The 17952-nt window shown below is 34.0% G+C and overlaps 1 long non-coding RNA gene and 1 pseudogene across 2 annotated transcripts; one reads left to right on the forward strand and one right to left on the reverse strand.

Annotated features, from left to right (window-relative positions):
* LOC125479112 overlaps window positions 1–17952 on the reverse strand; it is a 44165-nt pseudogene that overhangs the window by 19287 nt on the left and 6926 nt on the right.
* On the forward strand, window positions 10088–11918 carry LOC125479191. 2 transcript variants are annotated; one of them, XR_007259865.1, is made up of 3 exons: window positions 10088–10399; window positions 10577–10952; window positions 11114–11918. It is a non-coding gene; the product is annotated as an uncharacterized LOC125479191 (long non-coding RNA). The 2 variants fall into 2 exon arrangements; XR_007259866.1 differs by having other exon boundaries at window positions 10090–10399; window positions 10577–10799.

The raw sequence follows: 17952 nt of genomic DNA on the forward strand, positions 1-17952 counted from the left end.
TAAGTTGCTGTTATTTATAGGCTGAGTGTCCGACGTAAGCGGAACTTGTTAGAAGATTGATAGTAATGTTTTGGGGACACGTCACAAATTTTTCGCGGCCAAATTCTTATTATAATTCTCTCGCTTAATACAATTTTTCTTTAATAGTATATAGCATTTGATAATTGAAAATAAATGATCTAACATTACAACAATTAAATCTAATAGATATTAAGTGATAAGTAGCATTAAAGGGACAACCGACCAACTTTTGACAGTTATTTGACCACTTGTCATTGCATTGCAATAATTTTTTCAGCATGCATATATGCCTAACCCAAAAAACTGAAATCCCGTGGAAAGGAAATTCCTAACCATCCCAATAACTAAAGAGAAACAAATTCCACCGAAACAACCGATTAACGATTCAAGAAGCAAAACACCAGAAGAATCAAAATATGAAAGGAATTATAGGAGGAGGATGAAACAATAATATTCACCCTTCGAATTATATCCTTTTGCAAATTCTCTGAATAAGAATAAAAGAAGGGAATCTTAAACAAATGGGAGTACCCTATGCATGGGAATCTCATTAGGCTGTTGGATTCCAAATTTTAAGATTCTTAATTAGATAATGATCCCACTAGTGAAAGTCTACCACCTCCATTTTAATTTGCATGGTTAATATAATGCGTGGGAAAGGAGACGATGAGCCAACTCCCTAACCCCCTTTTTTTATTTTTTTTATTTTGAAGAGAGTCAACTTCCTAATTTATTTATGTCATTATTTCAACGACTAGATGTATATTTTTGCTCATTACTTTTAAGTGATGGTAATGTTCACCACCATATTTGTTATTATTAAATGCGGTTAGATTTTAAAATATGTGTTTATCTACTTCACAAATCTTAAAATTTAAACTAATTCAACAGTTATAAATAAGTGATGAGTACAAATATTCTTCAACCAATCCAGTGTTTGTCAAATATTTCTACGTAACCCCCACTAGATAGGATTTTATTGTTGGGTATCAGCAAAGCATGGATCATAGGAGCCCCACCCTAACAGACAATTGTGATTGCCATTTTTTGGTGGCAGAGCCATGCAGTTTTCCAACGAGGTTCACTAAGTGAGCTTTTCTTTTTCTTTTCTTTTTTTCTCTTTTTTAAAAAATTTCGCCCAACAAGGTCTACGTTAGTGACATATTGGTTATTATTTCATCCAAATTTTAAGTATGTACTTATTTTTTATTTGAAAAAGGCTAAAGAAATCACAGTTTTTTATTAGAAAAAGGCTAAAGAAATCACATTTTGTATCATCCTTGTGTATTACATGATGTGACAAGTAATATATACATACCACATCAATTAATAAACGTATCTCATATAAATGTTAATTATATATATCATTAATTTGCCACATCATGTGGTACACCTATATAATCTCTGTTAACATTTTTTTTAGTGTGCCTAGCAATAGCATTACTCTTTTTATTAACTTATAGTAGTATTAACCATAAGTCACTAAGTGCCATGTCAGCTCCTATTAGCTTAAATGTTAAGCATTGTTGGAAAAGGGTATATAAGGACCTTATATTATTGTTTTAAATTAAACTCTTTCAGTTGTAATAACAAAAAGATAATGTTAGGGGACTTGATTGTCCTCTCAATTACGATTAACGAATTGTTACCGTCTGAACATCATAATCTGAACTCATTCACTTTAACATTATCTAAAGATCATATGTGCAAAAAATCATTCAATTTAGAGATCATTTAGCCATATATATGCATAAAACAAATGTAGGGTTCTTTCTAAGGATAATACTTGTTATTAAAACCTAACGCAGATGAATGACTAAACGAAATCCAAATTGATTGATTTTTTGCAGATATAATCTTTACATGATGTTAAAGTGGGGGACACAATCATTATCCATGATAAAAACAGAGCTTTTTAGCTAAAATAGCTCATGAGGTTTGCATAACTCATCACTTTGGTCCCTAAGATTTGAAATCAATAGAAGTGATCCTTGAGTTCGTCCACCATTAATCATTTTGGTCCTTCCATGAAAATTTTTATTGAATAAGGACCAAAATGATAAAAATACCCTCAATTTAATAAGCAATTGGGCCAAATGATTTGACAAAAATTGAGGGTATTTTTGTCATTTTAGGCTTATTTAATGGTGCAATGGCCAAAATGATTGATGGTGGACAAACTTAGGGACTAATTCTATTGGTTTTAAATTTCAGGGACCATAGTTAAGAGTTCTGCATATCTTAATGACAATTTTGGCTAAAAAGTCTAAAAACAACTATCAAATATACAGGAGATTTCTTCCTTTCAAAACTTCTCCTTTTATTTCTTCTTCCTGTGTTTCTTTCCCTTTTACGTTATGGTTATGAATTAGAAGTGAAACGTATTAACCATATGTTACCCACTCAAAACATAACGAGGCATGAGTAAATTCGTGACCAAAGCTAGGTTCAGACGTATGTGAATATGTGAGGGTGAAAAAGAAAATTAAGAAGGAGAAAAGTGGGCTGATGCAATACCTTTGTGCCAATCACTGGACTTGATTAGTAATACTGGTGGCACAAAATTGGCAAACAATCCAAAGAGTTCATACTAAATTACTCTGTGGAAAGCATATAGAAATACATATTGTTAACCTCTGAAAAGTGAGAAATGTTAAGAAATTTTTTTTAAAAGTGAGATTCTTTATGTATTTTATGCCACTACAACTGAAAAATTTTAAGCTTTAAGTCAACTACTGAAGTTGGTCTTATGGTCTTTTTACACCGATTTTTTCTTTTGCTTTTGCATGTTTTCACAATTCGTTGATGCTACTTAACACCTGAGTACAACTAATTACACACACACACAGATATATATATATATATATATATATATATATATATATATATGCATACAAATCATATAACTATAAATCGATGGTAGGGGAGGGTGACTATGGCTTCCCTATAATGTTAATTTCCAAATGGCATATGGATTATTGTAAGATGAGGGTGGACCATCTAAATTTATCAATGAACATTATAAATGATATAGGTTCTATCAATGTCATGGAGGATTTAGTGCCATCCAATGGAGATACCGATACAAGGACACATTGACCAACCACCATATAAGAATTTTTCGATTTAAATTAACCATATTAAACAAAAACAAATTAATGATCCTTCAGTTCATGAGATTGGCTGCAAGGTGATTCCCTGCCTTTAGGCCTTAATTAAAGAATTAGTTGTTAATTAGAACGTCATGTGGGGATTCCTACCGCATGGAATGCTGCCCGAATCTGACGCATTAGCGTACGTAGTTACTAAAACGACAGAAGTGGGAGGCAACGCAACAAGGCATGCACTAGGAGTCTAGGTTAAACAAACACACACACACACACACACACACACACACACATATGAATAGATCCGATTCTCTACTCTTCCATTTTTCTTTTCATTTAGTCCCATTCTATTTGGACGCTTGCGATTAACCTATGTTAACACCTTGTGTTGAATTCTTTATAAATAAAAAATAAAAATAAAAAAGAAAAAGAGGAAAGTTAAAAAAGAGAGGAGAGGAGTAAATTTAGAGGGAAGAGAATCCTACTCCTATATGATTTGAAATAGATCAGATAACTAGGCAATTAAGTTAACATCATTTGGATATAAAGCACTCTCACAAGAATCAGCTTCTAATTCAATAGAAGTAGCGATGGCAAATATAGTCTGATCGAGGTTTTGATGCCTCGATTCGGATAGATTTTAGGATTTGATGTCTCGAAAATCTTTGCTACGTTTTCAACCAAGAAAATCTTCTCTCGACAAGTCATGAGCCTTCAAAAAATTGTGTTAACTCCAATTTAAAGAGTATTGACTGAACAATTTGGCCTAAAAAAAAATTGGCGTTGACTTCAATGACTGAACACAGGTTGGGCCTTCCAAAAGATTGGTGGGGGTTTCGGTATAATATATGGCTCGACCAGTTCTTGATGTGGAAAATGGTTTCTCTTGTGACCTTGTGTGAGGACAATCATGAGGGGGCTATTGGTATTTTGGGCATATAATTGCGATTTTTATTTAACCGAATAATTAAATACACAGTGAAAAATAAATAAATAAACATCATATGTAGTCTCAATTACATATCCATTTAATATATGGCTCGACCAGTTCTTGATGTGGAAAATGGTTTCTCTTGTGACCTTGTGTGAGGACACTCGTGAGGGGGCTATTGGGATTTTGGGCATATAATTGCGATTTTTATTTAACCGAATAATTAAATACACAGTGAAAAATAAATAAATAAACATAATATGTAATCTCAATTACCTATCCATTTGGTTGTCATTCAATAATAAAAGAAAGAAGATGGTGAAGAGATAAACTTAATCCTTAGCCATGTGTGCACCACTTCGTAGGATCATTTTTGTGCTTATGTTTTTCCTCTTCATGATTAATCAATGAAAGCTCCCCAAGTGGTCTGCCTTTAAGAGTATCCATACTTATACACGAACGACGGATGATGGAGAGAACCATTTGATTGTGCTAATAAGATCACTCACTTGGACCAATAGAATCCACGGTACACTAGGAGGCTTTCTGCAAGGGTTTTCTCCTTCTCTATGTTTTTTTTTTCGTTCTGAGGTACAAAACTAATTGCATTCACAATAGCATTAGGGGTATATGAGAAAACGCATGGATATTTATGATAACCCATGCCACGCCTCCTTATAGAGTTTGACGCCATGGGCTTTGTCCCATGCGTCTTGTTCAATCACTTCCTACTTTGGACTTGTAGTTTGGATCCCTTTTAATTAAATAAATCTCGATACATATTTTAATTAAATCATGTTCAATAGATTCAAATAATTAATTTCAACAAGGGCTTGTTTGAGAATTGGATCACACATCATGCATATGAAAAAATAATATACAATTAATGTATGAGAGATTCCAAACTTAATATCATTGAAACTTTTTTTATAAAACATATCTAGCAATAGATGATTAAGTTAGGACAATATTAGTGATGTTGGTGGTGGACATACATGGGTTTGAAAAGTTTATCAATTTGCATACGTATCACACAAGTTCTTAAGACATGTACGTATCTAAAATCTTCACAATCGGAGTGTATCCTCTTATATTTATATCTCTAATCATGTAATGAATACAAGTAATGTAGTTATATATGACGGGATACAAGAATCTTCAATTTGGGGTGGGGGTGGGGTGGTTAAGGATAAAGACATATGGATGTCATCCTACTATATATATATATATATATATATATATATATATATATATATATATATATATATATATATATGTTGTCTGAGAATTATGATCAAGTTGGGGTGAAAAAAAGTAGCCATTGATTCCTGAGTTTACATTATTAGGGAATACTAAAATTTGATCAACTAGTTGTACCTGACACTCTATCATTTGGCTGGCATAAATATTCATGCTTGCATATCTTCTCATGTATGTAAGGATCTTTATATTCCTTAACTTCCTATATACATACACACACATACATACATATATACATATATGTATATATATTGTAATCGTATTGAAGCTTCAAGTCTTTGTGTAGCCAAAACTTGGGGCAGTGCAGCCCTATCCGTGGGCTGAATCTTTTCTTTTTCTTTTCGAATACCAAAGCTACCTAATTGTTCAGATTCGCAGCGGAAAAAGTACCAGAAATGCAAGAGAAAAGAATAGATGTAAATGCCAACACACAAAAGAATCAGTTGAGAATGTTCACTTGTTGGGAATAGGATTTGCTCCGGATCCCTGTGCTAAGAGTTGGTAAACTAAGAGATTTTGACCATTCAATTTCAATTTTACGGTCTCCATTAGCCTATTTCACAAAAACTCAAAAACTTAAACGGCCTGGATCTCTTTTGTTATCTCTTGAATGGTACAAATCTCCTGATTTTTATACTCCAGCCATTAAAATCCGAAAAGAATCTCAATCCCTCTTCTCGGGAGTTTGATACGATGTTATTCATCATTTTGTCAGCGTATCATATGCTGGCTTACAAAAGGATAAAATTTGGCCCACTTAAATGTTTGGATATACAACCATATGAGTTTCTTTTCTCCTAATTTTGAAATTACACGAATTTGTAATTCACTGTACTTAGTAGTTGGAACATATATATAGATTCAAAATACTTGGCATCGACAATTACATTCGCCCTTAAGAATCTTGAACTAAAAAATAAAAATCAAAAAGTAAAAACTCAAGATTAAATTTTGAAATTCGAAAAAGTCATTCTCAATTTTCAGCTTTTTATGTTTTGAAAACTGAAAGTAGTTACCAAAGTGAACGCAAAAATTGAAATTGAGAACAAAATGATTATCAAACGAAAAGTAACATATACCGCCTATCAAGAGTGTTTTTGTTGCTCATTCTCGATTTCATTGGCCGGAAGTTGAGAATGATCATCTTCATAATAACAAGAAGAGGAAGAATGATCATCTTCGATGCGCTGCAGTATGCCGTTCATGGCAAGCAATTATTAGAAGCATTCAATCACGTCGTCCCCTCTCTCAGGATCAAGTTCCATGGCTTATGTTAAGCTCTCATCCCATGTCCACTATAGATCATTGCATTTTAAGTCCAGGTGATTGGAAAGAATCTAAATTTCTACGATCATGGCCAAATCCAATTTTTTATTGTACAATGAATAGGATGGATTGTGTTGGCTCAAAAGAGGGATGGTTGATCATGATCGACAGTGCGTTGAGGCGTCCCAAAGGGTTTTATGAAACCCTGGTCATTCTACCTAACGAATTCTCAGAACCCTAGTTTTAAAATAGAATTCTTCTTCTTCAATCCAATATCTCGCGATCGAGTGATGCTCCCCTCGTTGCAATCCACCTTCCATGCCACTGCATCAATGGTCGTGGCTTCTCCGTTTCTAAAATTATTGCCTCTTCTGAACCAAAAACAATCAGCCAGGAGCCATGTTTTGTGGTTTGTCTTTGCAAACGGGGTCAAGGGGTAAGTCATGAACCTCAATCAGTACCCTGGGTTAATGATATATATATATACTGGGTGGTAAGTTATATGCTACAACATCCTTAGCGTCCAAGTTTTTAATGGTATACATTTGAGATGAGCGAAGACGCCAATGGCGGTCCTCTTAGCTATGGGGTCGTTAAGTTGGTTATCCTTGATCCCAACACACGTCCTTCCTTTTTTCCACTTCCTTTCGTTGAAATTGCTTATGGAGTATCATCAACCCCGAAGCACCAGCAGACTGAGCCGCACGAACAATCACCGGCCAACAAGTGGTATGAGCCGGGGCCAGCAAGAAGTTGGCGGTCAATGCGCATTCATCGTGGCCAACAAGGATATACTTGCTTCCGAAACACAAGAGGCTTTAACATCATTTTCCAACTTTGAAAAGGTATTGTATCCCATATCTGAAATGTTGTAATGGCTTTTGTTGATCCTAGACTTTATAATTTGTAATTTTATTTGAAGATTTATGTATAAGATTTGCTAGTGTGATAAGAGATTTAAAGTTGGTGAAAAAAAAAAAAAAAAAAAGCAGAGCACAAAAATAACGAATGAAGGATTAATGGTATGCGGACTCTTTCAGGATCCTTTCTGATATGTCGACGATAGTGGTCAGGAAGGGGAGCAATTGCTGAACCGGTGAGTTAACCGGAAATCAGATTCACCACAGCGATGGTTTGCTTCCATATCTTTCAATATGTATTAATTGTGTTGTTTATTTTAATTATTTCAGCTATCGCAGATATAACATCCTACGTACATTACCTTCGTATCATGATTCAATTTGTGATTTTGGATTTAATTATAGTGGGGTCATCCATCAATATAGGGCAAAAATCATTCCTAAGGTAGTTGAGTTCTTAGAAATTGAATACTTCAGAGAACTAATAGAGGTATTTATATGGGCTTTAGGACTCTACTTACATAATATCATTAACCCCGAATGCATAATTTGACTCTTCACCCTACTGAACTATTTGTATTACCTGATTTCCTTTGTCCTATTTCTGAGACATACTACAGTTCTAACTTTTCTGGACCTTGCACTAGGAATAAATGCCGTTATTTTAGTACATTTTATAAAATTGATTGATAGTGGCAAAAAACTTAAAAGGTTACGAATATGGATTTTGGATTTAATTATAGTGGGGATCATCCACCGATATAGGGCAAAAATCATTCCTAAGTTAGTCGAGTTCTTAGAAATTGAATACTTCAGAGAAGTAATAGAGGTATTTATATGGGCTTTAGGACTCTACTTACAGAATATCATTAACCTCGAATGCATAATTTGCCTCTTCACCCTTCTGAACTGCTCATATTACCTGATTTCCTTTGTCCTATTTCTGAGACATACTATAGTTCTAACTTTTCTGGACTTTGCATTAGGAATAAATGCCGTTATTTTAGTACATTTTATAAAATTGATTGATAATGGCAAAAAACTTAAAGGTTACAAATATGAATTATTTGGTCTATCAATTACAACTTGCATCTCTATTCTTTTGACCAAATAATCCATATTCGTAACCTTTTAAGTTTTTTGCCACTATCAATCAATTTTCTAAATATGTACTAAAATAACGACATTTATTTCTAGTGCAAATTCCAGAAAAATTAGAACTTTAGTATGTCTCAGAAACAGGACAAAGGAAATCAGGTAATACGAACAGTTCAGTAGGGTGAAGAGGCAAATTATGCATTCGGGGTCAATGATATTTTGTAAGTAGAGTCCTAAAGCCCATAAAAATACCTCTATTACTTCTCTTGAAGTATTCGATTCCTAAGAACTCGACTACCTTCGGGTGATTTTTGCCCTATATCGATGGATGATCCCTACTATAATTAAATCCAAAATCACAAATGGAATCATGATGTGAAGGTGATATATGTAGGATGTTATGGCTGTGATAGCTGGAATAATTAAAATAAATAAACAGCACAATTAATACGCATTGAAAGATACGGAAGCAAACCATCGCTGTGGTGAATCTGATTTCTGGTTATCTCACCGGTTCAGCAATTGCTCCCCTTCCTGACCACTTTCGTCGACATATCAGAAAGGATCCTGAAAGAGTCCGCATACCATTAATCCTTCATTGGTTATTTTTGTGCTCTGCTTTGTTTTTCACCAACTTGAAGTCTCTTATCACACTAGCAAATCTTATACATAAATCTTAAAATAAAATTACAAATTATAAAGTCTATAATCAACAGAAGCAATTACAACATTTCAAATATGGGATCCAATACCTTTTCATAGTTGGAAAATGATGCTAAAGCCTCTTGTGTTTCGAAAGGAAGTATATCCTTGCATGGACGAGAGTTAGGAAGAATTGAGAAGGGAGGGAGAGTGAGGCGTGAAGATGCAGAATGAATTGGGAAAAGATGAGGGTCTCAAGGAAGTATGAAATGATTTAGAATTGGGAAGGTGTTAGTGTTATTATATAGTGTTAGAGAAGCGGAAGGTTTTAGGGTTTTCATGTCTCAATTTGGTAGGTTTTGCAATTAAAGTATGAGAGGGGGTTGGTGGGTGAGAGTAATGGGGTGTAATGACACTCATTTAAAGTTACCACAAAGTTGGTGGTGTCTATGTAACATATACGACGAGGGACTAAGGATTTGGTAGGGCATATCAATGCAGTACGTGCATGCGTGCAACGAAATCACGTTATTGATCGATCAACCAGGACTTCTTACTATGTACTATTTTGTTGTTTTTATTTTTTGCTGCTTTATTCACATCAATGCACTTCGGGTTGGAAAACGAGAGAAGAGAGGGCTCGGCCTTGTCAATTGTCACCATCCACTACAAGACAGCACCACATTTATCACAGTTAATTCACCACGGACATAAAAGACTCGTTGTAGAATATCCAATATTACCACGGACATTTAAAGTCCGTTGTGAGTAAATGGTTTTAACAACAGACAAAATCGGCCCGTAATAGAACATGTTAGAATAATAACGCTCAAGTAAAGCTCGTTGCAGTTATTTGATATGACCACAAGGGTAACCTGTTGTTGAAATAAATTTAATCACAGCGCCTTCTTGAAATCAATCACGATATATGAATGTTGTAGATTAACTTATTTAATAGTACTCTCAAATATGTTATCAGAACCAACTCGATCAAATTTGTTATCCAAACTACTCATTTCTCTCCCCAAAGCCCCGTCCCCCTCTTCTTCGAAATCGCAACCGTCTTCTGTCCGGCACCCACACAAGAACTCATCACTGACGCAGAGCCCGCCGGAAGCTTTCTCTAGAGAACGATATGTCGGTCGCCGTCCCCATGGCCTCGCCCAGTCGCCGGCTCGACTTGGATGACCAGCCATTCCTCAATTCCAGGATTTGTACGTCTCTCGATTTCTTTGTAAAGATATTAAAATTTAATTCCATTTATTGAAATGATACCGTGATTATTCTGCCATTAAAGTGAAATTATGAATAAGTATGTTTTTTAACAATTCGATTTTGGCTAAATGTGATAAAGATTAAAGCTTTACTTAGTTTTGGTTCAATACGATAAGGTGCAAGAGAAAGGGATATGTTGATAACTAGGAGGCAAGCATGCCTTCTCCAAGCATGACCAAGCAGAGAACGAGCAGTGTGAAAATTTTTGGGGTCGAATTGTGCCCTGACAATGTGGCTGTTGCCATGGTATTTTGTTCAAGGTGTCCTAGGCCTTGCAGGGCTTGCTGTCGGTTTTTATCTTTCCATTTAAAAGACGATTTGCATCTCGACCTGGCTGAGGTACATTTACATTCACACTTTCTGTTGGCCTTTTGTAGGCGAACTGCTATTATAGTGACTAATAGAAGTAGGAAGAAGGAACAAGGGGTTGAAATTTGGCTAATTCTGCCAATATAGATGTTTTGCAAGTGGCTGGGTTTTGCTAGTTTAAAGGTCTTAATGCTTCTTTTTCCTTTTCTATTGCTTTTGTTAATTGAGGGTTATTACAATTTGCAAGTTACTCTTGAATTATTAAGCTTTCATTTTAAAAAAATAAAACAAGGAAAAACAATGAATTGAGGTATATTTGATATGTATGCTATTTTGCACTACAGTGAATCGTACAGATCAATTAAATTCTGGGCGGCGAATCTTCACCATTGATGAAATTGTGTTTCTATGTTTAACTTCTACAGGTGCGTCCTCTGTATATTTCTATAATTTCAATTTCTCAAATCGCTATTGTTTATTAGATTTTACTTTTGATATGGTTACTATTGTTTATGGTTTATAAAAAAAAAATCTTTGTTTATGCTATTGGTTTGGTTAATCTTGTATAGTATGTATTTGCAGAATTATACGCAATGGCTCTATTTAGTAGGTTCATAATCTAATCATGTGTTTATCTTTTCTCAAAGGACTCCTCTTATTATAATTTTGTCAAGAGTTCAATTGCAAAGGAATGCATGAGTAGAAAGGTTTAGAGGCAGAAACTCTATTTACTTTTCTTGATTGAGATCAAATGTATATTTCCACCTATACGAGTACAATATTTTTTTTTCTTGTGATCCATATGCTTATGTCCATGCAAATAGAGAGAGGCAGCAATTGCTGAGGCTCAAGTATTAGGGGCAGTAGTTCACTCTCAAGGTCCTTTGTTTGGAGATGTTCAAAGAAATTTGAAGTCTTCAAGTGTTCTTGTTATTGGAGACCTATTTGATACTTTGTGGATAGTTTGATATTTCTAGTACAACTCGTCGTTAGCTTTAGTGTGCAGTTTGTAATATTTGATTTTGTGATTTCTTTATGTAATTATTGTATTGTAGTAAATTTGTTTATATATTAAATGATTTATTATTTTTATTATTTGATACTTTGTGGATAGTTTGATATTTCTAATATAACTCATCGTTAGCTTTAGTATGCGGTTTGTAATATTTGATTTTGTGATTTGTTTATGTAATTATTGTATTGTAGTAAATTTGTTTATATTTTAAATGATTTATTATTATTTTTGTGAAATTTTTTGTGACGGTCGTTAGCCGTGGTCAATTTGTAATTCACAACGGCCATAATGAATGTGGTGTTAGATCTCAATCTACCACGGGTACAATCCGTGTTTATCTCACATTTGACAACGGGCATGGTCCGTGGTAGAAACTAAGACTTTTTATCACATTCAGATTAGTAACGGGCACAGGTGCCCGTGGTGGATTGCAATCTATCACGGGCATTGACCGTGGTAGATGAGCTTTTTTCTACTAGTGATCCCAGAAACTGCATGGTTAATCGCTGAAAAATGTTTTCTTGTGTGGAAGAAATTTCATGAAAATTATAGCAGTCGGTATGGAACTAGTCGTAGGAAAAGTGCACTTACAGTATGATAAAAAATTTAAGTTTTGCATTAGGCAAATATAGAGATGCTCCGACAAAAGCGGTGAAAAATTATCAAGGTGACAAATATTGGGGATGAGGTAACAATTTTCTAATTTTTTTATTAGCACCTACCCTTTTTTTTTTTTTTTTTTTTTTTATAGATAATTAATTATTTCCCACTTTATTTGTTTTAGTTGATGCAAGCAAACAATTGGCACCTAATTTTGCCCAAATTCATCACAAGGTTCAACAATCACAAATGTTGGAAAGTTGTGAAAATTTGTAAAATACTGAATTATTAAGCGTGCTTCCAACGTTGTTCCAAAATAAACGATGTTAAAAGGTGAGACTAACAAAGGGAGTGGTGCATTTTAAAGAAGCCAAGTTGAGTATGCAAGGAACTTGTGCTCGATAAAAGAGATCAAAAAGCTATGTTCATGAAGGTTGACGACAAAGCATCACCGAACACAAAAGCTTTTTGAAGGCACAAATGAAGGAAAGTGACAAGAAGGATAAATATTTTCAGTGATGACGGACATGGCACCTCGAATCTTTAGTGAAGACGAACCTAGCACCACAAATTGGTTTGGGTACATATAATTATTAGGTTATCTTATTAGATTTTTAAGATGTACCCCTTTTTATTTGAGAAACAAAATTTAATTATAATGTTTCATTGATTTATGAAAAAAACATAATTTAACAAAGCACTTTAATTAAATATAATAGAACTATATATTAAACAAATAAATCTCGAATAGTTACAACAACAATGTCGTTTAATATTTACTCCTCATTATTTGGGCTTTAATTAATATAGTCGCAGATTGCATCCGCTAGATTAATTGAACATAGCACCAATTAATTAACTTTTGCTCTTTATATTGTTCTTTTGCACTTTCTGAATTTACAGTTTTGTGAATTAAATCTTTGAAAATATATATGCGCAGGTTTGAATCCCCAAGCAAGTCGTAGGTTTGGGATATGTCACTTGCGTTCGAGTCCAAGTCTCTCTTTTCATAAATTAGATGAATGTGGAGTATTCATCAATTTGCATGGTCGGTCTTATAATCCTTGTGCGACATAAATAAAAAAGTGTACAGGTACAGTTGTGTATTAAAGTCGAAATTTTGATGCTCCCAAGCTACATGAACAAAAATGGTTACACTATTCAGAGATTGTACATACGTGATCGGATTTAGATTTATAGATCGTCTCTATTAGATTAAAACCTTGAGGGTTTTAGAAAATCGGAGGTCTTGTGCCATAACACTACATGCACCATTGTACTTACGTTAGGGGAAATAATACTAATATCTTTGGTTAAGCCTAATGAAGTAGGTTCGAGGTTCATGGGTGGTCTTGCATTAAGTTGATTATAGAAGGAGTGCAAAGGTATTACTGGATTTTTAGATACTCAGGATAGAACCACCCGCAACTCAGCCCGGAGGTGGGAAATGGTTTTTTGGATATTGTTCTCGTTATATTTTCTAAAATCTCTCCAAGTTAGCACGTGTGTTATAATGGAGAAAATCGTTACAAGAGAACAGTCAAAATCGTAATAGGAGATGAAATTTAACAATGTTTTTAAGAAGACAATAATTCCATATCTACTTGAACAAGCTTGAATTGAATTCCAGATTTCCAATTGAGGAGTGAAGAGGAGGTGGGAGGAGGAGGTGGGTCCCAGTGACACTGCCAATGGGTGTAAAACTTGGGAAAGGGATCCTCTTCGGATCTCTTCCATCAAATCCATCAAATCAATGAATTCGTGTCCTTGAAATTTGATCTAACAGTTAAAGTTATTATAACTTTTAAATGAGCATCATATTTTTAACCGTTAGATCAAATTTCAACGGTCTGGATCCCGAACTACGTGGATTAGGTGGAAAGGGACTCAACGTTAAATTGGTCGTGATTTCGTTCACCTAGCAAAAGATTCTGCATCTAATGGAGTTGTTTATGATTTTTCATGAGGCAGACTATGCATACAAGCCTCAACAAGAAACGTGTTTAGTAGTCAATCCTTGGCATATGGTCATGCTTGGAAAGACCTTTAGTTACACTGAGCCATCTAAGACTAAAGGATTTCGAGTGTTCAAACTGGAGTGTGATATTGATGGTGGTCCACAATGGATGGAGGTTGTTGAACTTGGTGATCGGGTATTATTTGTGAGAAACCACCATTCCGCCATATGTTATGATGGAGAAAATCGTAATCAAAATCGTAATAAAAGAACAATTAAAATCGTTATATTTTCAAAAATCACTCCAAGTTAGCACGTGTGTTATGATGGATAAAATCGCAATAAAAGAACATTCAAAATCGTAATAAGAGATGGAATTTAACAATGTTTTTAAGGAGATAATAATACCATATCTACTTGAACAAGGTTGAATTGAATTCTAGATTTCCAATTGAGGAGTGAAGAGGATGTGGGTCCTAGTGACCCTGCCAATGGGTATAAAACTTGGAAAAAGGATCTTCTGTGGGTCCCTTCCATCAAGTCCACTAAATCAATTAATCTGGATCTTTGAAATTTGATCTAACGGCTAAAGTTATTATAATTTTTAAAAGGGCTTTATGTTTTTAGCCTTGAATCAAATTTGAAGGACTCATATTCATTGATTGAGTGGATTTAATGGAAGTGATCCGAAGATCCCCTTTCTAAAGCTTGGACTCCGCAAATGTGACGCCTGTACTACAATTGTTGATGGCAGATCACTAGCTGCTTAGACACCGGACTTGTCCTAAATCCTTTTTTGACGCTTTGTTTTTCTTGTTTAGACATTCTCCAACCCTAGGCTAAAACTAAAATTTCCACTTATATTCCCCCCAAAAACTCAACCCAACCCAAGGCTAAAATATGAGCTAAAACCTAAAACTCAAATGGAAGCCAAATTTACCCAGGATTAGTGGTCTGGCCCACCATATATGTATATTTTATTTTATTTTATATTTATAAATTCATTGAATCCAACGGTTAAGATCTAATTTAATGAAATTCAACGGTAAAAAAAATAAAAAATTTAACTGTCTAAATTTATATCTAACGGCTAAAATAATTAAAAAAAAAATCTTTCATTTGGTTCACATTTTTTCATATTGTTTAACGCGTTTCATTGTGTTGGTTAGTGATTTTTCAGTATTTGTCAGAATCTAAATATTTTTAGGTTAAAATGTTCATAAAATTATATTAGGATAGTCTATATAAATTTTTACTTTTAAAAAAGTTACTTTAAGTAAAAAATTAATCTTAATTCATTTTTTAATAATCTGGGGCTAAAATTTTAGCCCAGAATGGTGGGAGCTAAAAAATTGTTTATGGGTTAAAACCTAAATTTTCTTGGTTAAAAATTTTAAATTTTAGGCCAAAAATTGAAGATGGTCTTAGGGTCAGAGTCGGGGTAGGAGTAGGCACCCCTGAGCTAAGACTAAGATTGGACAATATCAGCTTATCTCCTCCGATTTGGTACGATGCAGGCAGCTTATCTCCTCAGATTATGACCTCATTAACCTGGTCTGTGGCTGATGCAGATGGAGACGTCCAATTGGTACAAATTCGTTGAATGTGATGGATCAATAGTAGAACATTACAATGGCTGTGATTTCGTTCACCTACCAAAAGATTCTGCATTTATGGAGTTATTTATGATTTTTCATAAGGCAGACTCTGCATAAAAGCCTAAACAAGAAACGTGTTTAATAGCCGATCCTTGGCATAAGAGCATGCTTGGAAAGGCCTTTAGTTACACTGAGCCACCCAATGACTAAAGGATTTCGAGTGTTCAAACTGGAATGCAATTTTGATGGTGGTCCACAATGGATGGAGGTTGTTGAACTTGGTGATCGGGTATTATTTGTGAGCAACCACCATTCCGCCGTATATCGTACCCCCATGGTCAGAAGTTAGAAAGAAACATTATTTATTTTGCCTTTGATTACTCGTGTTACGACTCAACTGGATGTGACTTTGGAGTATTTTACTTCACAAATAAAAGTATTAGGCATTTTAGTTGCCCCAAGATTCGTTCTTGGTCCCAGTTGCATAATGCACCTTTATGGTTCGTACCCAATCTTTGATAGGTTATGGCTCGTTTGGATGTAATTTTAAAATAACTGAAAGTGCTTTTGGTAAAAAAAATTTTAGAACCAATTTTTAGTAAATATGCAAATAAATCTTGGAAAAGCACTTAAAGTGCTTCCTTGAAGAAGCACATAACTGGTGCTTCTTACATAAAGCACTTTAAGTGATTTTGGAATCCAAAAACATTTTCTCTAAAAACGTTTTCAGTCATTTTAAAAGCACATCCAAATGAGTACTTAGTTTAACTAAATTTTGTTTTCTTTCCCTTTTTTAGTCGGAAAGATTTGCTTTTTCTTTTTTATTTTTATGAAAATTGTTTACTTCTCAAACTTATACGCACTTAATACATATATAAATCATGTGAATATATAAGCTAGATAAATTTAGAGCATCTAGATATTATATCAATTTGCATAGTTGGTCTTATGATCTTAGTGCGATATAAATAAAAAATGTACATGTACAGTCGTGAAAGTCGAATTGTGATGCTCCTGAGCTATAGGAAACAAAACAGTAACATTATACACAAACTATATATATGTGACCGGATTAAATTATAGAATACAGATGCGTTTAGGATAATGCAAATACGTCAGAGAGCCTTGCACTCTTTTCTAGCAAAACCATACCCGATTTCATATGTAAAATGAGGTACATGAGATGATGTAGTCTTTGTACTCTTTTCTAGCAACTAAAAATGCAAAAAAGGACTTAAATTAATGGGAGTAAGATTCTTCCTTCTAAATCTCCATCCCCTTCGTTTCTCTCTTATTTAAATAATTACGATTAAATCACATCAACGCTTTATGTTAATTTTTTAATAGTCAGAAGAAGACAAAAACCATCATCTCTTATTTGAATAGTTACGATTAAATCACGTCAATACTTTGTGTTAATTTTTTAATAACCAGAAGAAGACAAAAACCATTTGTGACAAGAGGGGAAGAAAAAGGATGAGAATAGGAGGAGAGATAATCCTACTCCAAATTGAAGGGGAGATAATCCTATTCCAAATTAATGAGACCCCAACAAAAGTATTAGGCAGGATAGAGATTGCATGTACATAAATTATATTTGTGATTTAGTACGTAGTAGGCATGCATCCCATTGTCCAACTAAAGCACAGCTTAAATTTTGAAAGAGAAATTATAAAGCAATAGAAATTCCAATTCATACCTAAATAAGGAGATCAACATTCGCCATTATTTATATTGAGCGAAGAGAAACTTACTTGCATATTAAACGTTAAGATGTCATTAGTTATAACAGTATTTTGAATCAGTTACATATTATTTTATTGTTTAATTTTTCCTCGTGATAATAAATAATTGGTTGGAGATCTTACAACAGTGACATCGATCATGGCAATTTAAATTTGCGTACCTGTAGTAATGTTATCTATGATGCATTGATATATATACACACACATATATATATGTGCATATATATACATTCATATACAATTGCAATTTTGTGTAAATAATTGAGAT

This window comes from the organism of the source record quoted next, unplaced genomic scaffold (genome assembly GCF_019419815.1).
Source record: "Pyrus x bretschneideri cultivar Hongxiangsu unplaced genomic scaffold, Pyrus_bretschneideri_v1 Contig28, whole genome shotgun sequence".
NCBI classification, from domain to species: domain Eukaryota; kingdom Viridiplantae; phylum Streptophyta; class Magnoliopsida; order Rosales; family Rosaceae; genus Pyrus; species Pyrus x bretschneideri.